This window comes from Phytophthora infestans, genomic scaffold (genome assembly GCF_000142945.1).
Source record: "Phytophthora infestans T30-4 supercont1.22 genomic scaffold, whole genome shotgun sequence".
Lineage (NCBI taxonomy): Eukaryota > Oomycota > Peronosporomycetes > Peronosporales > Peronosporaceae > Phytophthora > Phytophthora infestans.
In genome coordinates this window covers 1,072,246-1,087,156 of record NW_003303737.1, presented here as the reverse complement: position 1 = coordinate 1,087,156, position 14,911 = coordinate 1,072,246, and positions in this window count along the sequence as shown.

Sequence of the window (14,911 nt, the reverse complement as noted above, 5' to 3'; positions counted from 1 at the left end):
TTCAACCGTGAACAGTAGTATCAAGATGGCGCCTTTCGAAGCTGATCTCGGATACGTCCCACTAAACCCGCTTTCAACTTGCGGCGGAGAATCGTGGCAAGGTTCCCACAAGTCGACGTGGTGCTGAGTTCAGCGAGCGACAAGCAGCTCTTCTTCGGCGGTGTCAGGAAGCACTAGCGGAAGCACAAGAGCATATGCGCGATGTGTTCGACCGAAACCGGGAGGAGCAAGTCTTCGAAGTTGGCGACCGAGTGTACTTGAGTACGAAACACTTGGATCAAAAACATACAGGATTACCCAACTCAAGCAAGCTTGGTCCGAAGTGGATAGGTCCCTATACGGTGGTGAAGAGGATCCATAATCACGCGTACGAGCTCAACATCCAAGCCGGAAACAAACTTCATCCAGTCTTCAACACCGGATCTTTGAAGCCTTACAAGGACGCCACTCGGATGTCAAGGCCCCATGATGTCGTTCTCGCCGATGGTACAGTTGGACAACTCATCCAGAGGATTCTCGGTAAACAAACGCACAAGCAACGAACCCAATTTCTCGTGGAGTGGGTGGGTGAGGAGAAATCTACTTGGGAGCCAGTCGAGAATCTCTCACAGGTCCCGGATCTCATTGGAGACTTCGAAGCATCCAGGAGAAGGAAACGGCGAAGAAGATGAACGACAACGGCAGGAGTAAAGGGGGCCCGAGAGCCTACATGTATTCCCGAATTACATTCCCTACAACTTCTGCTGCTTCTTCTCGCGGCGAGCTTTCTTTCGATTTGGCCTGGACTTTCGTTTCCCGCGGCGGCAACGATACCCTGGATTCAGCTTCATCAATCCCATCCATTTGACCTTGTCGAGATACGCCAAGTTGGTCAAAGGTTCCGGGGTCACCGGCAGCTCAACGTCATCCAGTACGGAAACAGCAGTGTCTGGACCCTTCGCGAGAACAGTAACGCAGTGTCCGACGAGGCCATCACCAATACTCGTGAGATACACTCCTTCACGCAGTATTTGGACAAACGTCTGGAACCGTTCCACATTCGTGTACGAAGCATCAAGTGGACTCTGGAAGAGAAGATCGTAATCCAACGGAAAATCGTTGCGCTGAAGAACGCGAAAGAATTCCGTAGCTTCCGCACGAGAAACTCCATCGACAGTGCTTGGGTGATCACGCACGAAATGCACCCATAGCGCAGTGGCCGTGGATGCAAGACCAGTATTACCAAGGTGATAAAGTGCCGCGCGGAACGCGTCCATGAAGCATCCTCCAGCAGGAGAAGCCTGATCACGGCGCGCAAAACGCTATTTGTAATAATAGGCGAAGGCACCTGGACACAGATCGTCACGCCATTGCATCACTTGATCCATGCGCCGAGCGAAGCGTCGGTCGAGTTGCTCTTCCCATACCCAGCTCAACTGAAGCGGGGAAATCTGCCATTCCACCAGGAAGCAGCGATGCGGAGATTCGCCGCGAACGTCGTGCAGCTGCTCAATATTGACTGGAACCGAGTAATCCCATGGTGCCGCCGGGTCATAGTGATTGACACGACCATGGGCGGGGTGCTTCGCCGGAGCTGACGGTAAAGCATACGGATGCCAGTCACCAGAGTCGACGCTGCCCTTCAAGCGATTAAGGGTACCAGCAGGTACAGTCTCCTCATCGCTGTCATCATCAAATAGGCCGCTCACTGAGGGAGTGGAGGATGGTGGACGCGCCGCGTGCGGACCGTACGAGCCGCCCTCGTCTTCTTCTTCATCGGAGCTGCCGAAGAGCGGACCACAATGCAGTTCCTTCAAGCAGTTTAAAAGTGACACGCCAGACACGTCTGACGCCACCGAAGCATCGTCCGGAGGTGATAGCGGCGCGGTGTTCAGCGCAGGCGGCGGAGAAACTGCGGACGGAGCAGAAGCGGGCGAGGCCGCTGATGACCCAACAGGAGACGAAGGCGACGGCGGCGACGGTAACTGCGGCGACGACGGAGGTGACGGTAGCGGAGGTGACAGGGGTGGCGACGGTGAAGCGGACTGCGCTGTAGCCTGACGGTTTGTGGCCGTTCCCAGTGACGGCCCGGCCAAAGAGGCGCGTGCCAGCCGTGACTTAGTCGCACGGAGCCCAGCAGTAGACTGGAGCCCCACCAAGAGATCACGAGAGAAAGCAGACGGGCGTGATGTAGCCATAGTGACCGCCTCGGGTTGGAACCCACTCAATTCCAGTGAAGCCAGGCCCGTAGGCGAGGATGACACCGGTTCGAGCGAGTCCCTGTTGAGACGGTCGACTTTGCCGTCTGCTGTGCTTTTTCGAGAATGAAGGCTATGAAGAGGCGGCGGCTGCCAGAGGGAGGGTGAGTGTATCCGATTGGGTGATATTATTATCTTATTGTAATGGGTTGTTAGTAGTACTATGGAATGTATAGTATTGTAATTAATAATCAGGCAGATGTAGGACGGCTGTGGAAGCTTCTAGAAGCTTCCATCCGTCTGAACTGCGGGGGCGGCACTTTTCTTTTCTTTTGGCGCGCTCTCCCCCAAGCTCCCCTGACTTCGATAAAGCAAGCGTCTTTTGCGCACAATTGATGCTAATATTGTCACCAAGGTTATCAAGGTTCCCAAAACCGTAACAATTGATGATCTGTTGAACACGAAGCAGCTCGACGAGATCCTCGACCCGAAGCGCGCGGATAAAATACTCGCTAAGAAACCCCTTGCCCGTTGGCTTGACAAGAAAACGCTGGTCGAAGTCCTCAACGGAAATTTTGCGCACAAGAAGAAAGTATTTGAAGGATGGAGCGCCGACAAAAGAACCTCTGGACATGTAAAGCGACTCATTAGATCGGACCCAGCCATTGAGAAGAAGTACAGGTCTGTTTACAAGACGTATGGCGAATATCTCTCGATGATTTACCGCAAGAAGAACCGGGCGAAACAGCTTGCTGGCAACAAATAAACATTATTAATGTGAATCGGATGGCAAACGTGTCTTTGTTGCCCTTGTCTGAGAGTGAGTAAAAACCTTAGAGTATTCCTTCAGTGTGTATAATTTAGGGGAGGTTACTCTGTGCTCGGTACAACTTGCTGTGTACTAGTATTACTACGCGTTCTTAAGATATATTGCTATTACATGTACAAGGCGGTACGAATCTTTTGTCTGCTCGGTGTGAAAAAATGGAGGACACAGTGGGCACGAAAGAGATTAAAGAATCAAGCAACTGCCGTATTTCTGTCGAGAGTTTGGCCTACCTCGACGTGAATGTTGACATTTTGTTGTGGCATGAAGATACAACTTTAAATAATCGCTCTTGGCCGGATTCTTTTAACTGGTTCTCGCTCTGACTGAAACAACTTTTGTTAATTCAAATTATAGTACAACGTTTTTTTTATCTAACCTTTTATCCATAAGAGCAAAATATCGTCTTAGGACTGCGACCCTCGACAAACAGAAAGCTTTTAAACGAGCAGCTGATTGGTTCTAAACAACAGTTTAGATAACGATTATATTATTATATATGTAAATATATTTTTTTTTGAAGTTTGGCACCTGGTATCGTACAAATAACGCAAAATTCGAGGTGAAGATGTGAAATTTGAAATGATTTTACACGAAATATTTTAAAAACGTGTAGATGTAGCGCGTGCGATTCTCTATCGAATGTTCGATAGCAATAACAGCATTTGTAAGGGCGTACTAAGGCGGCAGCCCGCAAAAAATATCAGAAATCATCAGATTATCCTCAGATTTTCGTTTCGTTCTGACCTGCTTAAAATGACACTTTGTAATAAGAGCTGAATCGCGAAATGCACGAAAACATTTTTCGAGCACCTGCATTAAACTTTATTACGAAAATAGCACTAACTCGCGTACGTTTGTCAAATCTACTACATACTAACGTTAACTAACTATAAGTTTCATGTTTTCATGTTTGCTCACTGTAAGTGCTGTTGTTAGTAACCCATATCAAATTATTTAATTTAGGTTGGAATAATAGTAAAGGTGTCCATTAACATCGGCGTTATAGACCCCTAGAAATACTAATTGGTTAAGGTGTGTACCTGCAACAATAAAAAAACTCGCCTTCCGCTTGCCCCCCCCCCCAAGGAAATATATTCGGGTCAAGCAGAATTTCTTAAAATGATTCATGTTAGCGTTTCGGACTAACTGTTATTTATCCGTACAGCTGACTACACTGTTAGTGTATAGGGGGTATTAATACACTTATCCCAACAGGACGTAGTGGTGGTGCCAGAGCTGCATCTTTGGTCTCACTGGAGATCTTTTACACAGTGGTGTGAGGAGTTCAAGTTTGCAGCAGCGAGGGTGTAAAAATTGATGTGTAATCACAAAAATCGGACGAATAAGCTTTCGTTTTACAAAACTGGCCGTACTTGGACCATTGCACAAAACAGCGACCTAAACTATGTGGTGTATTGATTGAAGCCAAAACAAATGGGGGTTTCAGCTAACTGCGCCGCTTTGAAACGTAATCAGAAGGAAAAGAATATCAAATAGCCTATCCTGTTGGACAGGCTAGCACCTGTGCTCCCTCCCTGAGCTTGAGATCTCCCGCTAGTGGTAGAAAGGGACTTGGAAGGGCTTTTGATAGTTGCAGTGCAGAATGAAAAGTGATCATGTCGATATACGTTGTATCGGTTTACCGAAGGGCTAGATACAATGTCTGACGGCGGTGTGGCTCCGAGCATCAGGATTAGTTGGGTGATAGGCTCAAAAGCGGCGCTACCTCTACCATGAAGAACTGCCGAAATCAGCCAAAGTGGACAAGCGGCTTGATATACACCACGTTTGGGCGTGGCACGTGACCGCCATCTCATACCGCTCACGTCCCTCAATGGGGGGGGGGCTTAAATGAATCGAACTCCATAGGACCACTCTAAGAAGTAAGCCTTCATGTGTGCAGCCCCGTCAAGATAATCAAGTCCGTTTCCCCTCTTTGCTGTGATAGCTCCCGAAGATGGAAAGTGGTCGATTAAGTATGAATGAGCAGAGCCACGAGTTGGAACCCAAGCTTTCGAACCGGGGAAAGATCAGCAAATTCGGTCATTTCCCGATTAAAACACAAGGAGCTAAAGCTCAAAGCTCAGAGATCGTAAACGACTCGACGCTCCACGCGTCCGGGAAGAAGCAGATCGAGCTGCGAGCGAGATTTTTTTCTCTTCTTTCGTCAACAGAACTTGATTAGTTTTTTTCAAGTAAGGTGTCCTTCTACGATGAGGTTTTCACCTTTTATTGGGATATGTCTCTTGGGTAGGATTCATAAGTAGGGAATCCCAAACGAGTCGAGCTCTTAAGAGCCGTTCCAAGGAGCCAACCTCCATGAGCGTAGCTCATCAAGCTACATTCAAGTCTGTTTTCTCTCTTTGCTGTGATGGCTCACGAAGAAGAAAATATGCTCGGCCTAGAAGGCAGGGGCGGATCTACATACAAATTTGGAGGGCGGGCGATGCCCCCCAATAGTTTGGTCTAGATCCGTCCCTGCTAGAAGAGCTATGCACCACTTCCCTACACTTTTAGCGAAGCGTGCCTTCCTGGGCAGTGTTAGATCAGCCTCAGTCGTCTTCCTTTACTTTCCACACCATGGCCTGAGCGCAATGTGGTCCCTTTAAACCTTACTTACCTTAATTCTGACGCGCGATGGCGGCTGGAACTACTTCAGTGTCAATACTGCATCTACATCGGAGATCTGTGAGCGATCCGCAGAGGTCGCTCTAATAGTCACTCTAATGAGCATCATCTGGGAGATGGATGTGACTTCCGTATATCGTTTGGTCACGTTTTGCTTAAACGTCATTTAAATTGCTTTAAGCGGATTTTTGAAGCGAGGTTTTGTCGTTCCTAAAGTCGTTTTCGTACTGTATCGGAACGAGACGGTTTTCGAGTGAAATTGCAAGAAGATCGAGTGCATGGCGTGTTTATGTTAAAACGGTGGAATAGCGAGTGCCCTTAGTAAACTTGGTAGATAGACCGAGTGTATGCAGTGTTGAGGGGATTACTTTCTTGAAGATATGTTTAAACACGCTACTACTTGCCGTACCAGCGTTACCTACCCTGGTACTTACCTTTGAGATGGTATTATACTTAGTAGAAGTACATGTATGGCGCGGATTATAATGCCAGTCTCCTGCCCAGCTTTACACCAAATGCTAACCAGCCAGTTATTTTTCCAAACATTCAGCGACTCTCACTTTGGAAAATCCTCCGCCATCATTTCTCCTCGTTCTGGCTCGAGTTCCAGACGTCCGAAACTCGAAGTGGTACGCGGACTGCTTCTCTATTGGAGAGGTTCTTTTTTTTTATATATATTAACAAATGAAAGTTGACAATGGAAGACATGTCAACGTGAAACCGACGCACGACGTCCAGATAGCCTTACCAACGAATATCGACACGCAAACGTTGCAAAGTGTCCTAGTGGCTATGCAGTTGCATGACGCATACATTTACTTGTTTGTCTACATCACTGGGAAGCGTCAAAGTCTACCGGTGCGTTGAGCATCACAGCTGGAAGCGGTATTTTCGAATTGTGGCCTTACCGTCGGTCCCTGATCCGAGTAGCATCACACATGCTATCGAGGCTCGTCCAAATCACTCACATACAACATCATCCTGCTCAAGAGTCGGTATTCATCCCATATTCAAGGCAGCGATCAATGTCGCAATATTGAGCAACTCAGGTCCGAAGAAGGTGCTGCAGACATCACACTTTATACGATGGGAGACCTAACCTGCTCGCCTTGCTACCTAATGCACGTCAGAAAAAAACGAAAGGCGTATATTATGTCTGAGCTAGCAAAGAAAACAGAAGTGAACAGCTTTGCGGGACTAAATGAGTGGGTGGGGCTACGATTGTGCCCGAGGACACGGTTGAAGACATCAAACTTCTCTATTATTGTCTACATGAAATCTCACTACTGGATCAAACTCAGCGCGCAAAAGCGTTTACTTAGAGCTGACTCATGTCATCACATTCGACAAGGTACTTTGTTTTCTTGAAATATAATCTAACTAACCATCATGCTTATTTTTTCATTAATTATTATATTTCATCAGATTCGCGAAATACGAGCGCTGTGCCGGTGCGACAGCAGAATTGTTTTGGTCGGGGGGACGGGTTTGCTCTTCTCTCATTGCGATGATGGCGATACCCAAAGACTTTACAGTCCTGGTGAATGGAAAAGAGAAAGAAAGAGATCATTGTTGTTGGGACGATTCAAGCATATTCTAACAGTTGTGGCAGATACAAGTGGTTGATGGCTTTTGAGGGCGGAAATGAACAGGTATTTTAGTGCCACGAACTACCGTAGTTCAGCTAATTGTAGAGGCAAGACACTCAGGTCTTGATATAACAAAAAATGTAGCCTTAGTCAAACCGATCAAGACCGTTTATGTCGCCGGCGGGAAAGACCTTCGCGTACATCGAGCAGGCGAAGCAGTGGATACAGGAACGGCGGGCTGCGAAGGCTGCTGCGAAGGAGAGGGGCAGCTCATCTGCCAAATGTAAGAGACCCGTGCCGACGAGGTACAGTGCCCGCCAAATCATTAAGACCCCCGATTTGGCGGGACAATTCTGACAATATCTCGGCTTCTAGCCTGAGTTGAGAGCTGCTACTTTGATATGTTCTCTCTATTAGGTGCCACTTGTGTTAACAACTTAGATTTCTATGTATCTGACAGGGCTGGTATACAAATTCAAGGTTTGGACATCAGCGTCAAATTATTGACCACATCCTTTTTATGACGAAAAAACACTTTTATGAACAGACCTTACAAATTTCTATATTAAAAATTAGTACTTAGTCAGACCACCTTTCTTCTTGATCACCGCTAGACAGCGGCGAGGCATGGACTCTATCAGCTTCAGCAAGTAGTCTAGCTGAATGGAGTCCCATGCAGCCATGATTGCTGCCTCCAGATCAGCAACGTTTTGGTACTGGCGGCCATGTGCATACACCTTGGCCGCCATCGCCGACCAGACGTTCTCGATGGGGTTGCAGTCAGGCGAGCGAGCTGGCCAAGCCATGGTGTTGAGTTGCATCTCCTGCAAGAATTGCTTCGTTTCATGCGAGGCATGAATCGAAGCATTGTCTTGCTGAAATACAAAGTCAACACCATAGTTAGCGTGAGCAAAAGGGAGTAGATATTCAGATAACGTGTAAATATAGTCACCTGAATTCTGACGTCCACGCAAGATGGCCAGCTCACTCTTACCTGCTGCACTAAAAGCGCCCCACACCATGACGCCCTGTCATCCTTCCGTCCCCGCTCCGCCTTGACTGCGTTCCGGACGGACGTACGGGACCGACCTGTCTTCCTAGCGATCTCGTGCAGAGAGACGCCTCCGTCGTGGAGACCGACGATAAACCAGTACTCTTGTTGGGAGAGGGTCTTGCCGTGGCCCATTAGAAAATGAAAGGCTCACAGCCTCCGTAGCGTCTAGCTACCCGCTCATTTCCGCCAACCATCTACTTATTTTGACCATCACTCTTTTAATATAGAAATTTGTAAGGTCTGTTCATAAAAGTGTTTTTTCGTCATAAAAAGGATGTGGTCTTAATAATTTGACGCTGATGTCCAAACCTTGAATTTGTATACCAGCCCTGTCAGATACATAGAAATCTAAGTTGTTAGCACAAGTGGCACCTCTGTAAGCCTAATAGAGTGAACATATCAAAGTAGCAGCTCTCAACTCAGGCTAGAAGCCGAGATATTGTCAGAATTGTCCCGCCAAATCGGGGGTCTTAATGATTTGGCGGGCACTGTATGTAAACGTTATGTAGTATACACAGCTTGTGAGCACAAATCTAGTGTTCTATGTTTGTGTAATGACCTCCGAGTCCGACAAAGAAGAAAATATCCAAGCGTCAGCTGTTGGTCCATGTGAGGAGCTGGTTGTTTATTCTGAATTGGAAGAACTTATCTACAGCTTACCCTCTGGCTTTGCCAGCTACCCCAGCCACTCATTCCCGCTATCCATTCACGTCCTCCGCTGGAGCACACCTTCCGGGGAGCGGACGACCGAAACGGTAAGTAATGTAACCCAGGTTACGGCTGGCTACTCTTCGTCTCCTAACACTCCTCCTCGGTCGTCCCGCTCACGATCCTCGTTGGCTACACCAGCCCGAAGGTTTTCTAAAGCTCGTCCATCCTGGGCGCCGGTAGAGCCTTAGTCAGAAAGTCGGCCATCATCAGACGTGATTCGACATAGTCTGGATTAACCACACCCCGCTGCAACAAAGTCACAAATGAACATGACACGAATGTCCACGTGCTTCGCACTGGACATGCTGTCTTCGGACTCCTGCTGCTTGGTGGCAGCCTGGTTATCGATGTGCATAGCCATCGGCTCCATCACCGTGAATTCCAGCTCGCGCACAAGCTCACGTAGGCCGAGCCGCTCTCGTCGATGTGCGACGCAGATGTGAGCTCTGTCTCCATCGTCGATAGCGACACTCTTGTCTGCTTTTGGCAGATCCACTGCACGATGGCCCCGTCGGGGGTGACCACCCCACCGGTCACCGACTTCCTTTCCCCTTTGTCTTCCGTCAAATCAGCGTCGCTCCAGCACTCCAGACATATCCTTCGTGCAATAACCCGCATTTTGAGCTTGAGAGGCTTCGTTTGCTTTAAGTACCGGGTGGTCCGTTTCGCGAACCTCCGCTCATTTATAGTCGGTTGATGCGTGCGTCTCGTGGCTTTGTGGACTGCGTAGCTGATATCCGGTCTCGTGCGGCGAGCTATCCATAGCAAGCTGCTAACGAGGGATTGGAAACGGAGGATTGTTGGTTCTCCGCAGGCTCCCGTCTGTGTCAGTTGCTGTGGTGTCTGGGGATCAGCCTCATTACACTCTTCTACAATGGTCGCTCGTACACCATTTGCGTCTACAAGGCCGTGCTGCTCAAGCGGTTCCTCGATCGCAGCCTGCTGACCCAGTCCGTAGCTGTCCGCCGCATCTGCTCCACGCGCATGCCCAAGAACTTCCTGACCACGTCGAGACCCTTGATGGACAGGATACGCATTGCTCGGAAGAAATCGTCAACTAGCATAAACTTGAACGCAGTCACCAGGAGGCCATCCACGTACACCCCCACGAGTGTCATCTCGCTGCCATGCCTCTTGTAGTACGGGCACATGTCCGTGACGCATCGTGTGAGCCCGATCTCCTCCGACTTGGCGTGGAGCAGCTCGCTCCCCAGTCTTCCAGTCTGCTTTAGGCCATAGAGCGACTTCTTGAGTCGCAGCGCCAGCGTGCTGTTGGCGTCGACGCCGAGAGTACGCAGCACCGTTTCATGCATCGTCGTGCCCTTTGGTATCGCTACGTAGATCGTCAAATGCCGCTCCTTGTCCGCCTTGCCGTACGCGTTGGGGATGTCTTCGTGCCGAGCAGGCATACGCCAGCGCCAAGCAAATACCAAGACCACCTTCACAATACTCAGTCTCATAACGGCTGCGAACGTGAGGCCGTAGTCGATACCAAACAGCTACTCGTTTTCGCAGGCAACCAGACGAGCCTTGAATAGCTCGAAAGATTCATCAGCATCAGCCTTGGTTTCAAAGACCCATTTAGTGTGCAGTACGTGGCTGCCAACCGGCGGCACCACAACCGCCCACACGCCATTTTCCTCACGAATATTGCGTTCTTCAGCCATATCGATCGTCCACTTGTCCTTAAGCCTGCTCTTCATCGCTTGTCCAGAGTACTGGGGGTCCGCCTCACGCACACTATTCATCACGTCGAAGACGGACCCATCCTGATACGCACGACTTCTGCGCGTCGCAGCCTCAGCTGCTTTCCGGGAAGCCGACCTCGTCTGGTGCTTCTCCCGCGTCCAGCGACTCTTGCCTTGTCGCTTCGACTTCGCCTTTGGCACCACTCCAGTACGCGAGGTGGCTGCGCCGTCATTTCCTTCCTTTGTCCTTTCAGAGCCATCGAAGTGTATGCGCCTCAGCCGCTCGCTCTGCACGTCCGTAAGCGTCTCCATGTTCCTCACGTGCTCTGTCACAGCAACAATACTGTCCTTGGGAATGTAAACATTGTACCCTTTCATCTCGTTGCTCTTCCCGACGATCAGAGCTGCCTTGCCGCGCTCGCCCAGCGACTTGTTCTTGGCGTCTATGTGCACTGTGCACGAACCACGATATCACTAAGTTCAGGAGTGCTCTTTGTGAGCATCTGCAGTGGCGACTTGGATCCGGGGTTTACTTTGCTCGGACACCCGTTCAAGACGTAGGCCGTGTACTCGGCTGCGTCCCCCAAAAGCTGAGTGGCAGCCCGCACGCGAACACCATGTTCCTCACCATATTCATGATGGTGCGGTGCATCCCTCGGCCTTTCCATTACAGGCCTGGTTCCTAGGCTCACTGACTTGCCTAGCTATACTCGTTTCCTTGCAGAAGAGGTCCAGCGTCTGGTACTTACCCCCACCATCGGTGCGTAGCTCGTGTATACGACAGTTGAAATGACGCTCAAAGAACGCCATGAAGTGTTTAAACGTCATGGGGGCGACATCCTTCGTCTTGCCAGGAAAACCTTGCAGTAGTTCGACCAGCGGTCTATGAAGTTCACTATGTATCCGTTGCCGAGTCTATCTCTAGGCATCATCGGCCCCTTAAGCATCGAGCAGATAACGCCGCCGATGACGTCAATGGGGGGAGTGGGTTCCCCTGTCCTTCGGACACTGTTTGTTCTTTGCCTGCTTGTCCTGTGCGCAAGCTAAATAGTTTTCTCGCTTCTCGTTCGTGAGGGATATTCCGGACGCAAGATCCGTAGCCATCTTCATGATAGTGTCGTAATTAAGATGTCCCAATCGGCGGTGGAAATGCATTAGTCTACTTGTCTGCACGTCGTCCCCGGCCACCTCATTGCTGGCCATGAGCACCGATATCAAGACATCTCCGGCGGCTCAGGCAGGATTTTGGGCTCGTGAAGGCACTAACAGCACGCTGTTGTCCCTCTCCACATCGAACACCGCAGGCCCTCCATCCACCGCAGCAATAACGCTGTGGCCCCGCTAGCTGATGGGTTGACTCCAGCATACCATAGGAGATGATGTTTCGATCCAGGTTCGCCGCGTACTGCATGTCCAGCAGCTACACCACAGCTCGCTTTCCCATAACCATGGTTTTCAGCATCACGCTTCCACGCTTGGTCACCCTCAGAGCTCGTCCATCGGCGGCAATACATTCACTGTTACATTCCTTGGGTTCTTCCAGCATACTCACGTCATTAACGAGGTGGCGGATCGACCCAGTGTCGAGGATCCCCACGTCCTTCTCGCTGATTGATCTACCCAGTGCGAGGACGAAGTCCGCATCACGGCGCTGATCATCGCCCCTCTTGTTCCCTGGGCATGATGCCCTTATATGCCCCACCTTGCCGCACTTAAAAACAATTCTGTTGTCGACGCGGTCCTCGCGCACGGCATTCACAACGTCACACCCCAGGTGCTTACCTCGAAGCTCGATCTCCGTGGACTGAGCGAAGTGGACCAGATCCTCCGCCTGTCGAAGGTAATCCGTGCGTCCGAGGTCAGTCGTAAGAGCATGGACACTATCATTGCTGGGTTTGCGTGGTGGACAGTGTTGCCCAGCACCTGGTTGTCGGCGCCTCCACATTTTTTACGGATAGCCACCAAGTAGATGTATGGTTCAGTCCAGCTGCGCTTGGAGATTTTTAGAACTGTGAATATCTTCATGCTCTGAGCAGACATGATTTTGGTTAAGAGCGTGTGCAGCAACCGCTGTATGGCGTGTTTTAATGTTGGGTCTTCTTTCCACCAGCTGGTTGTAACATCTCTCGGCCATGCCGGAGAGGTGGTGACCAAGAACATCCACCTTGACTTCCTCCACCCACACGAACCCGCTTGCACGTTCAGAAAACTGGATCTGTCACCCGAATCGCTTTCCCCACGACAGGAAACCACTACCGAGGCCATGATACAGCTCTTTCCGTCGAAGTGACGGATGCCCAGCTTACGCTGGCGCGTGTCCGGCGCGCGAGGAAAGCTCTAAACTGGTGCATGCATGCCGTGCGGTATAGCTGGCGGCTGGACGTGCGGCTGGTACATGTGCGGGGGCACGTAGTGCTGAGGCAGTACAGGCTGCGGAGCTTGGGTCATCTCCACGCTGGCCGCCGCATTATCGTGTCCGTAGCCACGCTCTTCACGCCAAAGTATGGGACATTCCAGGAGAATTTCACGGTGGCGACGTTCGATCCAGCGCCTCCCGGCCCATCGCTCTCCCAAGGCCTATGGCCGACTCTAACATTCTTGACTCACGTCCAGCGGCGCGTTGATTCTCCTCTTGTCGCTGCTGCAACTCCTCCAAGCGCTCCATGCGGTCAGCAATACCAGTGAGGAGGTCCATCAGCTTCTGCTGTGGGTCCTTTTGCTCCTTGGCTTTGTCATCGCTTCCGTACTGGCGGCAGTCCATTTTCACCCGGTCGGCGCCGGGTCACGTATTTGAGCTCATAATCTGCTGGTCAATGTGAGGGGCCGGTTGCTTATTGTGAATTGCAAGAACTTATCTACGGCTTACCCTCTGGTACATCAGCCACTCATTCCCGCTATCCATCCATGTTCTGCGCTGGAGCACACCATCCGGAGAGAGGACGGCCGAAATCATAAGTAATGCTACCCAGGTTACGGTTGGTTACTCTTCGGATTCTGTAGTGGGCCACACCATTACATAAGTAGGTAGATTTATATTACAAAACTAGGTGCAGCAGCACACGGCTAGCGTGTGCTGAACTGCCGTCATCCTATTGGTTGATATATGGGGAGCCAGACCCATTATCAGCCAATAAGGGGTTGAGATGTATTTCAGTGGTCAGGGCAAGCTGCCCTGGACCTAAATAAAAACAAAGTTGATTTTCCTTCAGACAAAGCACTTGGTTTCACAATCGTGGAACTTGCACGCTTCCTCATTATTACGTGTAAGCTAGTAACGGACACTCTAGGCCCGTTACACCTGGTAGCACTTAGTAGTCCTTCCCATGACCAAGTTCACAATGAGCCAAGGCCAGACGTCTGAAGCTTCAGGGTCAGCCCTGGAGCATGCTGCTTTCCCTCATCTCACTCGTGTCGAGCGGGAAGCCTTTCACCGCCTTGCGGCGGTGTCCGGCGAGGCTGTTGTCGCGTCGCTGCTGAGCTCAGCGACTCCCGATCAACAACGTCAAGCAGCTCAAGAGTTCATGGAACGCGAGCTCGCCGACGCGAATCGGCGAGCGACAACTCCCTCGCGTTCCTCGAAGAATGACATCGTCAAGTTGGAGACGTCAACCTACTCCGGTGAAGGAGCGAATCGCCTTCCGTTGAATCGCTGGTTTCGCGAAATCGACATCGCTATCGCCTCGAGGATGATCGAGTCGCAAGGAGCGAAAGCTAACTTCTTACTTTCCCGACTGGCCGGGAAAGCCAAGGAGTCGGCACTCGGCAAACTGGTCGTCAACAACGATGCGTTCTCCACCCTGGAGGCCCTCCAGAGTGATCTTCGTCTCGCCTTCGAGCCTCCACAAGACGAGTCCCGAGTGCGCGCAGAGCTCTTCGCTCTGCGACAAGGCAAGATGACCATGCGCGACTACGTCCAGAAGACACGCCACCTCGCGTCCTGCATCGTCACCAATCCGATTGACATGGCATTTCAAGTCCACGTCTTTGTGTTCGGCATGCGTGAAGGCATGACGCGATACTGTCTGACTCGAGCGGAACCCTCCTCTCTCGAGGAGGCATTTGCTCTCGCACTTCGTGAAGACTACGTTGTGGCGGCGTCGTACGCGCGGGCAATGTCCGCGGAAGCTCAAGCGTCAGCTCAGGAGCCGATGGAGATCGACGCGATTGACGCGTCGAACAACCGCCATCGTGCAGTCCCTCGTGCGAATGGTGGTCGTCCCAGTCGATCCCTCACT